General features: G+C 52.2%; 1 protein-coding gene across 3 annotated transcripts in view; it reads right to left on the minus strand.

Annotated features, from left to right (window-relative positions):
• Positions 1 to 13,370, minus strand: part of Kazn (kazrin, periplakin interacting protein) — a 954,456-nt gene that overhangs the window by 799,347 nt on the left and 141,739 nt on the right. The gene's annotated exons all lie outside the window — the stretch shown is intronic.

A 13,370-nucleotide genomic window follows, 5' to 3' on the forward strand; every position in this document is an offset into this window, starting at 1 on the left:
CACTGGATTTGATTAATTACTGTATGAAAAGTACCTATCAATAAAACTCACACACACACACACACACACTCACACTCACACTCACACAGGGGAACCCACCTAAACAAGCACTGTTCTGTTTGCCGAGGGTGAGGTCACCCCCTTACAGTGAGGACCGAACACCTTAGCGCACACCAACCACTGTGGCTCTCGAGACACCTGGGTTTCCCCTCGATGACAGCCACCTCAGGGCATCAGGCATCGGAAAGCTCTGAATTAGAGAATCCAGGGAGGATCCCCAAGGGCTAAGAGGCACCCCAGCGCTTCCAGGAAACCTCTCTTTTCTGCAAAGATCCCATTTACAGACATGCACACCTATCCACACATTTACACACATGTGCACACTCACGCACACACGTACACCTACATCCGTTTTTGAAGATCCGTTGTATTAATATAATACGGCCAAATGGGGAAAAGTAGGGAGTGAAATCCTACTTACTAATCCCAGGGTGCAGGAGCTGCCTTCATGCCCTTGAACTCGCTCACGAGGGCCAATTCCCTCATCAGAGGCCGAAGCAGAGCAGAGGCTGATTTCTATTCATGAGGCACATGGTATCTGAAGGGTGGCCCAGGAGGCTTAGGGAGACGTTCTTCCACGTACACGGTCAGGTAAAGAGGTGGCCCCTGCCTAACAGCAGGGGGAATTCCTCCGAGACCCACAGAACCGGCCGGCGCCAGGTTGATGTCCCACCTGGCTGTCCAAATGGAACCCACAACCTGGCCTTCTTCCAGAGAGCTCCCCAGGGCCAGAGCTGGAAACCACGGTGCACCTCCACCCCAGTTCCTTTCCTGTCCTTCTGACAATACCTCTGGTCAATACCTTCTTGACGTTCTACTTCTCTGCACCCCCCATAAACCCTCTGTCCCACCCACCACCCTCTCCTGCCTGCAGGACCGACCGTGGTGGCCCATGTGGGTCTCCTCACTTCCGTCGCTGCCTTCCATCTCTTATCCTTCTTGCAGCAGATGGGTCTTTGAAAGAGGCTCATCCGTGTCCAGCATTTCATCCACCTCTGGCTGCTCCCAACCAGACTCTCAAACACTCAGGTCTGTCTTGCTCACAGGTCCTGGAGTCGGACCTGACACACAGTAGGTGCTTCATAAATAGTAAATGAATAAAAATATGGAAGGATGGACGAATCTCACGAGAAAGGAAATAAAAAGACATCACCAAAATCATCTGAGCCAACATCAGCCCCCAGTGATGCTCTAAAATTACAGTCTGATATAAAGCTGCCATCTCCAGTCACCTCAGCTCAGGTGCAGGTCTTTGAAGCTAATGGCCAATATGTGCACACATAACACATATGGGATCTAAATCTCTCCGATGGTGCACCCTCCAGAACATATTGACGGATAAGCTCTTTGCTACCAGGAGATGCATCATGATCAGCTCCCATCTGCAGACTACTCTGAGCCGGGCACGGTGCTAGCTGCTCACCTAAATCCCTTGCATTTCAATGCCATTCTATCGGGTGTCATTTAGCATCCACTTTTCAGATGAGATGAGTGAGGTTCGGAGAGGTTAGTAATCTTATCCAAAGATACACAACTGGCAAATAACAGAGCTAGGATTTGATTCTAGGTAGCTGATTCCAGAGCTCAGGACATTGCTTTCCATGGTTATTTCATGATATAGATATATCTGTGATATTCCCAGGCCTACAGTTAGGCCAAATTGACGTCTCGTGGGAAAACACTTATACACAGAAGAATCAGAATAACTGGCAGAGATTTTAGATGCGTAAGGAGTGGCAAGAGGCCACGGATGAGTGAGTACAAGGAGGTCTGGTCCCCTGGGGACACTCTGGGCCCTCGAAGTCTGTGGAGGTGGGAGGGAAACTTGAGGTCATCCAGGCAATGCAGGGACGAGGAGCCGGAGCTCGGGACGAGCGAGCTCTGGGTGGACGGAGCTCTGGCAGAGCAGGTATTACTCGCCTCCTGGGGGTCCCAAGCTGGCCCTAAGCTTGGGACACCGGGAACAGGGCTGACTCTGTTCTCACCCCTGGGCAGCAAGTTCTGGGGCACATGCCTAGAATATACCATCTGTCCCCAGGAGCAATCCAGGGGGACTTGGGACTTGGGACAGTCCTTTCAGAAGGCAGTTTCAGACATCTGCCCCAGACCTGGCCTTTCTCGTAAGACAACAAGGAGGGATATCAACCCTCATTTGCCATCTCACCACCCTCACCACCACCTGCCCTGGAGATTGGGGGCAGCGCTGGCCTTCTCCTCTTAAAGGAAGAAGACGGTCCCCATAGTCTGCATCTTGAATGTCCCCCAAAGGCCATATGTTGAATGCTGGGTCACCAGGCCATGGCGCTATTAGGAGATGAGGGAATCCTTCAGAGGTAGAGCCTGGTGGAAGGACGTTAGGTCACTGGGGTGTGCCTTTGAGGGGCTCTGGGGACCCCAGCCCTCCCTGTCTCCCTCTCTCTGCGTCCCTAGCCACCAGACCTCCCACCATGTGATCCTGCCACCATGGACGGCTTCACCACAGGTCCAAGAGCAGTGGGCCACCAACAGCCACCCGAAGCTCCCAAGCTGTCAGCCAAAATAAACCTCCCCTCCTTAGAGCTGTTTACCTGGGACATTTGTCACAACGTCATGAAGCCGACCAATACGCCAGGCCATGAGGGACGGTGGGAGAAGAGACACCATCCCTGAAAGGCAGCGATCCACCCTCAGCCCACCCTGAGTACCGGCTCCATCACCAAACTCACTGCCCCCAAGACCACAGCTCAGCGGCTTAGACAAAGGTAGGTGAGTCACTGGATGGACGAGACCATCTACCTCACCGCTCAGCGAGGAGCACACCATGCTGGGTGGTCAGGCAGCTTCACCACAGGGGTGCCAGGAGATAGCACAGAGCATGCGTGTGTGTGTGTGTGTGCATGTGTGTTACACACGCGTGATTACACTCAAGTTCAGCACCAGTGATCATTTACATCCAGGTCCTCCCCAAAGCCAATAAACAAACATAGGGTCATGACTCTGTACCAATAAAACTTTATTCATAGACCCTGAGATTTCAATTTTGTACCGACTCCCATGTGCCACGAAATACCACGGTTCTTTTGGTTGGTTTCAGATATTTGAAAAGGGAAGGCCGTTTTTAGCTCACAGGCCATAGGAAAGAGGGCAAGGCCAGGGTTTGACCCATAGGCTACGCTCTGGATGCACCAACAGTTCCCTGCGACCCATAACTTGGGGGAAAGAGCTGTTCACACTTGATACAGCAAACTCATGCTGAAGAGCTCTCTCTGGGGTCCCAGGAAGTCGCGGGGATCGTGCGATGCAGGGCCAGCCTCAGTGACAGGGCCCCGAGTGGCAGATTAATCCCGAGGAGTGTTTGCACGTGGCCATTTTAATTAACACCTACGTTTAATTGACAATGAGTAGCCAGCAGGATTTTCTGCTAGATAAAGCAAACAAAGGATTTATTTGAAGAAGGATGAGTTTTTAAATTTAATTTTCCTTAAAAAAAAAAAAGGAAAATCTCCATGTGTGTCCACAGAGGGGTGGAAAGAGATGTATCCATTGGATAATTTTTAATTAAGGTGAATGAACCCTCGCTGGCTAAAAGGTTTTCTTAGGGGAAAGGTCTCAAACTGTTAACACATCAATATGTTTCTGCCCATTAGCTTTCCCCAGGGTGACAAGCGTGGCCTTGATGGCAATTTCAAGGAAGGTTCTTTCTGTGTCTTTGGGCTGTTTCGTGATGAGGTTTTAGAAACCATGGAAACTTCCCTGAGCTGGGAGAGGAGGGGGGTCAAGTTTCAACGGTGGCTCTTCATGACAAATCGTTACCTGGGGTTGTCAAAACAAGTCACACCAGCTGGCTGTGTGCTGGGCCAGAATTCAGAGCAGACGCCCGGTGCCCAGAGCTCTCTGCACCTCTGAGATCCGCACGGAGGCGCCCGGGGGAAGGCGCCCGCAGGAAGGCACCCGCACCACGCCCCAGCCGCACACCATGCACCAGGAGGCCCGCGCCGTATCTCATTTAATTCTCGTGTGGTCCAGGAAGGAGGTCCTGGAGGAAACAGGATGTCACCCCCGAAGATGCCTTTTGGACATAAGAAGCGTTTTTGAGCTGAAGGCAATGAAGTAGTGACATATTCAGGACAAGCTCCCTCTCTCCTCTGCCTTTCTACCTGAAGGCAGGACGTCCGTATTCTGTCACTGGAGACAAGGCTCAGTTCTTGACAGCCCAGAGACCGCACCAGGGGCAGCAGCACCTTTCCCTGTTGATTTCCACCCACGCACTTACCTTCCCACTGTTTCTCACCTTGGGAACCTACCCACGTTTCTCTTTGTCTTTTTCCCCGTTGTTTCTGTACAAATGACCGTTGAAGATGCCACACAAGCTGCGGTTCCGAGCAGCCTGGGCTGCCTGACCCCCAGGTGTCTCCCACCGGTGCACAGCACTTGCTCATCCGCAAACTTCTCTTGGTTTTCTCTGAGTCATCTGTCTTTTGTTACGGGGGCCCTCCGCTGAAAACTTAGAAGAACAACAAGGATTTTTCCTGTGGTCTGAATATGTTCTCCCCAAATTCGTATGTTGAAACCTGATTTCCAAAGTGGTGACTCCAGGTCAGGAGACCTGTGACAGGTGGAATGATGTGACTGCGGAGCCCTCGTCACTGGGATGAGCCCCCTTACCAAAGGAGCCCCGGAGAGCGGCCACATCTCTTCCACCACACGAGGACCATCAATGGACCAGGAAGCAGTCCATATATCCCGAATGTGAGAAAGATGGGCTCTTCCATCATAGCAGCCCGAATGGATGATTTTCCCCCTTCCCTTCAGTGCCATTAATATGTCTATTTTTCAGGAAGGGAAACAGGTTCAGAATGAGAAATGACTTGCCCACGGTCTTTCGACAAATGCTTATTGAGTACCTGTTGTTGCTGGGCACTCACTGAGGGCCGTGGCTAGGGCTCCGAGCAGGAGGACAGACAACCCACTAATCACACAGACGCACAGAGGGTTACAAGTCAGGGTGACCTTGAGGAAGAAAAGGCACCGCTGTGAGCACTCTCCAGCTTGTGAGCTCCAGCTGGTGCCTGTAGCTCAAGGCCACGCTAAGCCACGCGGAACGGTGGCGTAAGATGCAGCAATGCAGCTCTCTACACTGTCGGCTGCCTTCATTCTCTAGAGTTGCCAGAACAAATCACCCAAGCAGGTGGCCCAGAACCACGTAAGATTGTTCTCTTACAGTTCTGGAGGCCAGAAGTCCAAACCCACGTGTCAGCAGTCTTGGTTTCCTCCGGGGACTTGGGGAGAATCACCTCCATGGCTCTCTCTAGATGAGGCCACTCGGCACTCCTAGGCATCCCCCAGCCTCCGTCCCCACCTGCCCATGGAGTCTCCGAGTCCATCTGTCTCTGTGTCTCTTCTCCTCTTCTAAGGACCTCAGCCACAGTGGATTAGGGTCCCCCTCAGCCCCCTCGTTTTAAGTCTGATTACATCTGCAAAGATTGGATTTCCAAATAAGATCGCATCCATAAGTACAAGGCTTCAGAATTCCAATACTTTTTTTTTTTTTTTTTGGTGGGGAAGGGACAGGATTCAAACCCTAGCAATTATCTACAACAAATTTTTGGCTTTGAGTTTTTCTTCTTCTTCAGTGTTTTCAGGTTCAGCCCAGAGCCTGAAGGAATCAACACAGGGGGGTCCTCTAGGTCTGAAAAGGCCACCAGCCCCGCAGAGTGATGCGCAGATTTGAAATGGCTGCCGTGGTAACCAGGGGCTGAGGGCCAGGTGAGTGCTGAAGAACTCTCCCTGGAGGAGCGTGGGAGGGCTTCTGTAAAGCCCTTTTCAAAGCCCTCAGCAGGATGGACCTTTAGGGGCACTTCTTGCAGGAGATGTGTTCAGGAGGGAAGGTCCCTTCCCCCCAGCCACCTGGCCCTCTGGGGGGTAGCGGCAGGAGGTGAATCAATCCAAGAACAGAGACCACATGGGGCAGCCGGAAGCCCCAGGTGACGCGGAGCCTGCAGGCTGAGAGTGTGAGACCCTTCAGAGATCAGAGTGGGCCAAGGAAGCCACCCACCCAAAGGGATCCATCGCGGGCAAGAGAGACGGAGCAGGAGGGAAGGAACGCGGGGCAGAGAACAGGGGCGCCAAGTCGGGACACCCAGGTGGGCCTGATGGGAGGCACCGCTGGCCCCACACAAGCGAGTGTCCTTCTCTGCACCCCAGCCTCTCTAGTTCCATCCCCCCTGCTCAGCGTCCACCTCTGCAGTCCCGAGGAGCTCAGGTCACCACGGCCCGTTCACAGGGTGCCCCAGGAGCACGGGGGCCACAAGCGCTAAAGGTCTGACAGAGAATCTTCCAGGCTCCGTGGGCCACATGGTCTCTATCACAGCCCTGGATGTTCACCGGGGTTGGGGAAAGGCAGTGGCAGAGAATCCGAACACCCACGTTCACGAAGGAGGAGATCTCACCTCCGCAGGACATCTGGGATAGCTGAGGCAGGTTCAGCGGTCACCACTAGTGACCTATGAAGGACTGTGAAGGAGTTTCCTACCCAGGTATCCCCGGGGTCGGCTCCTGCTGAGGGCTTGGTGGAGCCTCTGTTCCTGGTCTCTCCCCTCCCCCGGGTCCCTGCGTTCTCTGGCTTTGGATGCTTCACCCTGAACCCATCTCCATATCCACATGGTATTCTCTCTCCAAGATCCCCTACTCCTAAATAAGGTCACGTTCTGAGGTACAGGGGTTTGACAAATTGGGGGACACACACACACACAATTCAACCCGTAATGGGGCACCACTGGCATCTAATGGGCAGAGGCAGGGAACTGCTAAATATCCTACAAGTCCCAGGGCAGCCCCACCCAACCCCTCAAAGAGCTCTTCCACCCAAATGTCACTCGTGCCGAAGTGGAGACTCCAGGTCCCAGACCAGACTCACCCAGGTCACTTCTGAACAGGTCTGCTCACCAGGACAGGGCGGAGCAGCCATTTATAAAGAACTTTTGTTTTGAGCAGGCTGGGGCCCAAAACGTTAGTTCTTTTTTACAGGTCGACCCCAGTTTGTTTTTCTTAACATAATTCCTCTGCCTTCTTCAGGTTCCGATGTGTTCTTTTCGCGTTTGATTTTTTTATACCTTGATGGGTGCAGGGGTAGATTAATACACCTTCTAAAGAAATTCATTTTCTCCTCTCTCTCCCCAAAGTTGACACACAGGGGGAACAGATGGCAGCAAGCCCCTGTCAGGACAAGAGAGATTCTGCCAGAGGCGGCAGAAGGAACCTCGAAACTTCACCTTATGTATATTTCAGCATCAAGACCAAGTGGTAAATAAAAATTAAAATTAACATTTAAATGAACTCTGATTGCACTTGTGGATTTTGGTTATTCATATGGGTAAATGTTAAAGACCAAGTATTTATATTCAAATTCCTCATTATGTAACCACTTAGTTCCAATAATTAACAGTGAGAGCCCAGGGCTTCATGGCTGGAAGCCCCTCAGCCAACTTTTTTTTCCCTTTAGTGACCAAAAAACACAAGGAATTGTTCTCAACTGGGAAATAAGTGGCTGATTTAAAATGAGTTCCTCTCCTAATTTTTGCACAAAGTCGATCACAAATCAACGCAAATGAAAGAACATGTACCTCCTTTCCAGTGGGCGGGATGCTGGAAAGCACATCCTGATGACCTAGTTCAGCACCTCGATGCTCTGCTGAGAAAACAGAGGCCCAGAGAGAAGCCGCGTATCCCCAGGACAGGGAGCGAGGTACAGGCTTGAACTTATGGCCCCAAATCTCAGTCCACGGCAGTGAAGGTGTGGACACTCTCACGAGTGCCGAGGAGCCTCCAGCTACAGTAGAGGTCAGTTGTGCCCTTCCACCTGGCCAGAGAGCCCCCTGCCCGCACACCACAGAGGGCCCAACTCATCCCCGTGTCTCTGTCCCCTGCCCCAACTGTCTAGACTGCCGACCACCTGGACCCCTAGAATTCCTGCCAAATGACACCAGCCCAGCTCTCTCCAGGTCCCTTCCCAGGCCCAAGGATGTTGAGTGTCCCTTGTCCCTGGGGCCTGAGAGATGGTCAAGGGGCAGTGGTTTGATGCTGAACACTCAGCTTCACCTGCTGTACTGGGGGGAGGGGGGGGGGGCTCAGGCTGGGGAACAAGAACCGCTGTCCCCTGTAGCAGACTGTGCAGGATCCCAGAGCCTGAGTCCAACCTTGGCTCTCCACGCAGGTACCAGGTGCAAGTTCGGAGGGGCAACATTTTCCTTTAACAGCTGGTTGGCGTTGTCGGATAACTTTTAGTACTTAGATATACCGTGCGTGGGGCTCCATTTGCATCGGCGTCCTGGGGCCAGGGGGCACGTGTCAGGGGTGAGTCCTCTGAGATGCACTAGGAGCCTGGAGGCTGGATGGGGTAAGCAGGAATGCTCTGGCCTGTTTCCAGAATGTTCACCAAAAACTCAACTCATCTTTCCTTCCTGGCCCCACCCAGCTCCCTGCATGTGCTCATCCCTGGGGCACCAGGACTTGTGGCCAATGGTTCTTTACCCCCCAGCTCTGCGGACAGGCACAGGGTGGGGCTCCCCTGTGCTTAGCACTGTAACAGTCTATCCTGGGCTCTCGTATTTCAGAAAGCAATATAAATATTGATGCCTACACACACACACACACGCACACACGCACACGCACATGCACACACACACGCACACGCACATGCACACACACACACGCACACACACTCGGTCCTGGCTGCACTCAATTGCAGAGTGAACCCCGCCAGAGCCTTGGGCAACACCTCTCTGTCCTTCTCCACTTGCCGGCTCACCCTCATTCACTGCATCCCAGCCCCTCTGCTGCCACCTGCAGAGGAGGAGCCACATCCTGGATGCAGACCCAGCCCTGCGTAGGAGAGGCTCCATCAGGGTGTTCTGTCTGGGAGAAAAATGGCCCCAAACCTGTGACTCTCCTAACAGGAGTGAATTCAGAAAGTGGGGTGGGGGGTTCTGTGCTTTAGGAGGAAGGGAGCGTATTTCTGGGTGCCTCCCAGGAACTATCTCATTTCACCCTTTCACATCCTTCCAGTCCTTATGCCAGTTTGCAGGGGAAGAAAACAGAAGTTCAGAGAGGTTAGCAACGTGCCGTGAGCCACACAGCTACAGGTAATACAGAGAGCGGAGCCAGGACTCAAGCCTGGGTCTGTCCGCCCAAGCAGGGGTGCCGCTGTTTCCCTGGGCTGCCTCTCTTGAGTAGACAGTCACCAGGGCTCCTACAATTCTTAATGTCTCACACCTTTCCCCACATTCGATCCTGGAACAGCCCTGGGGGGTGAGCACTAGTAGCCACTTTAACGGCCAATGGAGGCACAGAACGGCATTGCCCACGGCTCCCCCTGGTGGTACCTAGTGAAATCCAGCCAACGCAGGGGGTCGTCCATCTTCCTGAATCTTTCCTGGAAGAAATGGAGCCTGCTCTCTCATGACACCCCAAGTCCTCTTGGTCCTGGGTGACACAATCCTAGCAAACAGGGAGACAAAGGGACTAAAACCGCCACCTCCAGATGACATCTAGCTGCAGTAACACACGCTGGCATCAACGGGGCACTCAGCACACGGGGCCCTGGGTGTGCCCAGGCTACACGGGAGCAGCAGCCTCATCACCGTCACTGTCACCCCATCTCACAGAGGAGGTCCTGCACGAGAAGTCGAGGGAGACGGAGAAGGGCGTGGGCAGCCAGAGCGAGATGGCGAATGAGGACCAGGGGACGCAGCCAGAACAAAGGAGCAGGAGAGGGTCTTCCAACAAGGTCAACAGTTGACAAAAGTGCTCATGGACGCCAGCAGGGGACCGAATCAGACAGCCACTTCCACCCCAGTGCCCTTAAGTGGGGGAATACAATAGAAAAACTAAAATGGAGCGCGTGGACAGGGAGGAGATGAGGAAGGGAGGACACTCCAGGGACCGCACAAAGAGCAGCCAATTCCCCCACCGGCCTCGGGCTCTGGGCCCTGCTCTCTGGAGAAGTCTGTCGCTGCTTTTGCAATCACCCTGCGGCTTGCTGACTCTCGCTGCGTCCTGTCCTTCAGTTCTGTGCTGTGCAGACAGTGGACCAAGATCCGAGACGGTAACAAAGTGATCAAACTGTTTCCAAAGGAGAACAGCCTTAGGACTGGGTGGCTAACGTCCCCATCAGGTGGCCCCACCTGAAACTGCACCCTCTCCAGTCCTGTCCTAAGAAAAGGGATATCTGGGGACTCCCCTAACGTCTGGAAGAGCCACGTTTCCACCAGACACCGTGACCAGAACTTCTGGTGGATCCCAAAGTCTCCCAAGCCTGACAGCTGGGCACAGAAGTCCTGCAGCCAGGTTTTCCTGGGGACAGTCCCACCTGCTCACAGAGAACCGCCAGCCCCTGCCAAGTCCTGCTGCCTCTGGGGCCCTCTAAGGCTGCCGGCTGGTGGTCAGCACTGCCTTCTCCACCCCCTGCCCCCGAGCTCCGTGCAGAAGTCTGCTCTCAGGAGGTGCCCGCTGGGGACAACCTGTGTCCAGGTGAGGCTGCTGCCCCATGTTCCCAGCACTGTCAGGCCCTGAGATGCCACCCAGATGCTGAGACGCATGCAGAAGTGGGAGGAGAGTCCCCACGCTGTGCCACACAGACCCTTCGGCATGTTGGCAGGATCTTACGAGGTCTCTGATGGAGGTCTCTAGTGTTGGCTCTGAGCGTGGCCCCTTGCTCTCTAGGAATCCACGGGATCGGGCAGAACTCGTGCCTGTTCCCAGCACTCCTCTCTTCTCCTTCAGCCTAACGGTCCTTCCGTGCCCAGTGCACAGTGACTAAACCAAGGACATCAGGCGGTCATGACCTTCTAGTTCCTTCTAGTTAGGGTCACTGAAGATAAACTCTGTGTCCTGAGACTCTGTCCTAGAACGACCCTCTGCCCAGCCCCATCCTGTATCTTATGATGGCTTCACTCACATGTGGGCTTCAGTCTGGCCCTAGGAGAGGGAAAAAACACCCTGGGGTTTCCCACTGCAGGGTACGTGCTCATACTGTGAGAATCCAGCACAGGGAACAAAAAACATCCACAGACCACAGTCACTGGGAGTCGGGTTTGGATCTTAACCAACTGCTTTCTTGCTGTGAGACTCTGGGCAAGTTGCCTAACCTCTCTGTCCTCCCATTCTTTGTGTTGAATATCGGAATGACAATACCTCCCTCTAAGGGTCTGCGGCATTCAGATGAGGGATGGATGGGCCATTGCAGGTTTTATGGCGTAGGCGAATCTAAAATAGTTCAGCAAGACTTTGGTGCTAATTGCCGCAGCTCTTAACCTTGAGAGTAGTGAGGCGCGTACAGAAGTCTGACCTTTTGAACAAGCACACACCTATCGTGAGTTCCCGATTATTTAAGACATCTAATATCGAACCTTATTTCCTTCATAAATAACAGTGACCCAAGAGCTGTAGAAATTACTTTTTTTTTTACAGTAGAATGAGAAAGCATCATTTAAATCCTCATCGTTAAATCCTTCCCTACTTAACACCACATCGCGCGTCTGCCTTCAAATTATCCTTGCAAATAAAAGACTGCTGTCTCACCACTGCTGAATTGATGATACCTTTCTGATTGGGGTGTCCAGGGACGATTTCCCTTTCTGTATGAAGTGGTGGGTTTGTGAAATTCCTCGAACACAGAAGGCAGGTTCTGCAGCACGGAAACAGGGCCATTTCTGTTCAGGTTTCAAAGTAAGCAAAATGCAATTTCATTCTGTCACTGACATCTTCCGCCTCCCTCCCTCCCTCCTTCCCTTCTTTATCACATGCTCAGACCCACAGGAGACAGAAGTGTCCACGTGGCCCCTGGTTTCTCTGAGGATGGCTGTGGCTAATGGCAAAACCTGCCAAGTCTTTGCCCCGGCCTTCGTGAAATCCAAGGAACACTTTGCAGAAATAAAAATAAGAGATGAAAAAAAAAAAAAGACAAGCCAGGCCATGCCGAAAGCATGAGGCTTTCAATGTCTCTCTCGATCTATAGCACTTCAGAGACCAGCTACATCTTCTGGGTAACAGTCATGACCCAAAATAACAGATCCCTTTCACCTGGGTTTATTTGCCCAGCAGTGGTGACTTGAGATTTGTAATAACATCATTTTGGAAGTAAACAGGTCTTACATGGATAGTGTGAGTAAAAACTTTTGGAGTGTGGGGTGCACTGGCACACTCCTGTAACCCCAGCAGCCCGGGAGGCTGAGGCAGGAGGATCTAGAATTCAAAACCAGCCTTGGCAACTTAGCGAGGCCCTAAGAAACTCAGTGAGACCCTGTCTCTAAATAAAATACAAAAAAGGACTGGGGATGTGGCTCAGTGGTCAAGGGCCCCTGAGTCCAATCCCTGATCCTCCCACCCCCCCCCTCCAAAAAAAAAAAAAAACCCACTTTTGGTGTCCCAGGGCACTGTGCATGAACTCCAGCCTCTGAAGCCTCCCTGTGCTCTCCCCTGTCAGGTGAGCATGGTTGTCATTAGGGACTGAGCTCCTGTCTCTGTGAGACCCTGCTGCCAACGTTACGTCATTTTTCCACTTGACGTGCTAAGGGACAAGCGGTCCTTCCCCTCACTCACTTGAGGAAGATGCACCAGCTAATGTGGCTACAGACCCAATTATGAGGTTCCATCCTGCCCTGTTTACCTCAGTGAGCTCCCGGGTCAATAATGAAAACCATTAATGGTCAATTAGCTGGAGACCTCGGCTGAGAATTCTGCACCTTCTCACTTCTCCATTTCTGGTCCGACACAAAACCCTGAAGGACAAGGTCAGAGCAAGTCTTGTTCTCTGTGCTGGAGGACAGACAGCTGCATTGATAACAGGATCGGAAGGGACACGGAAGTCTTGAAACTCCCAAATTTCCCTGCCACCAGCCAGCCATGATCCCGCTCTTCCTGACGGGCGGCATGCTAAAATTTTTGGAGGTTCTTTTAAATGCCAATCCCTGGCCCTGCAATAGACATTACTGAGTGTACTCTGAGAATCTAATTTTTTTTTTTTTGCACACTTTCACTTTATTGTAGTTTCCCATGTACCCCCTGCCCTTCAACAAAGGGAAAGAACTTTAAATTACATTTCAGTTAGGTGGAGAAGAAACTATATTCTACAAACAGAAAATCATCAGAAGATAGAAAAGCCCAGATTATTATATGTGCTATGCCCTTTTGAAGTCGCCTGATGGATTTTATGAGTGTGATGTGAAGGGATCTCTCTGTATCATCTCATGATTTTCTTCCCAAACTCAAAGAAGATTTTTTTTTTTTGCTCCAAACTGTGTTGCTATGAAATGTACATCTGAAGTCTCATTCAT

The sequence above is a fragment of the Marmota monax genome, unplaced genomic scaffold (assembly GCF_021218885.2).
Source record: "Marmota monax isolate L192 unplaced genomic scaffold, Marmota_monax_Labrador192_F-V1.1 WCK01_AAM20220418_F8-fsc00008, whole genome shotgun sequence".
Classification (NCBI taxonomy): domain Eukaryota; kingdom Metazoa; phylum Chordata; class Mammalia; order Rodentia; family Sciuridae; genus Marmota; species Marmota monax.